This window comes from Rattus norvegicus, chromosome 10 (genome assembly GCF_036323735.1).
Source record: "Rattus norvegicus strain BN/NHsdMcwi chromosome 10, GRCr8, whole genome shotgun sequence".
In the NCBI taxonomy this organism is placed as follows: Eukaryota; Metazoa; Chordata; class Mammalia; order Rodentia; family Muridae; genus Rattus; species Rattus norvegicus.
The window spans coordinates 83,522,353-83,522,855 of NC_086028.1; positions in this window are offsets into that span (position 1 = coordinate 83,522,353).

Below are 503 nucleotides of genomic sequence, written 5' to 3' on the forward strand. Positions count from 1 at the left end.
CCATTGCCCTCTTTGTAGCAGTTTTGGCTGGTGTGTCTTACGAGTCTAGGATTTGGTTTCGTGGTGGTATTGGAACTGGTTGAGGGGGTTGCCTACTTCTCATAGGCTTAAGTGACGGTGTATTGATTGGTTCTCTAGAGTGGCTGAGACCATGGTATCCATCAAGCAGCCTGCTTGAAGGATTCTAGTCCTAAATTCTGGTATGCCTGTGTGTACTCGGCTGCTTGGAACCTGCCTTAGGGTCTCTTAAAGCAATTACCCGTTAGCTGGGCAGGTTTAGGTGTATAGTAATTGCTGTACATTACTCTTTTTTTTTTTTTTTTTTTTTTGGTTCTTTTTTTCGGAGCTGGGGACCGAACCCAGGGCCTTGCGCTTCCTAGGTAAGCGCTCTATCACTGAGCTAAATCCCCAGCCCCTGTACATTACTCTTACATTGACCCTCTGGTCTTCACAAAATACTGAAGTAGGGTCAGCCAATCCATTTTGTGGCTGGCAGGTGAACA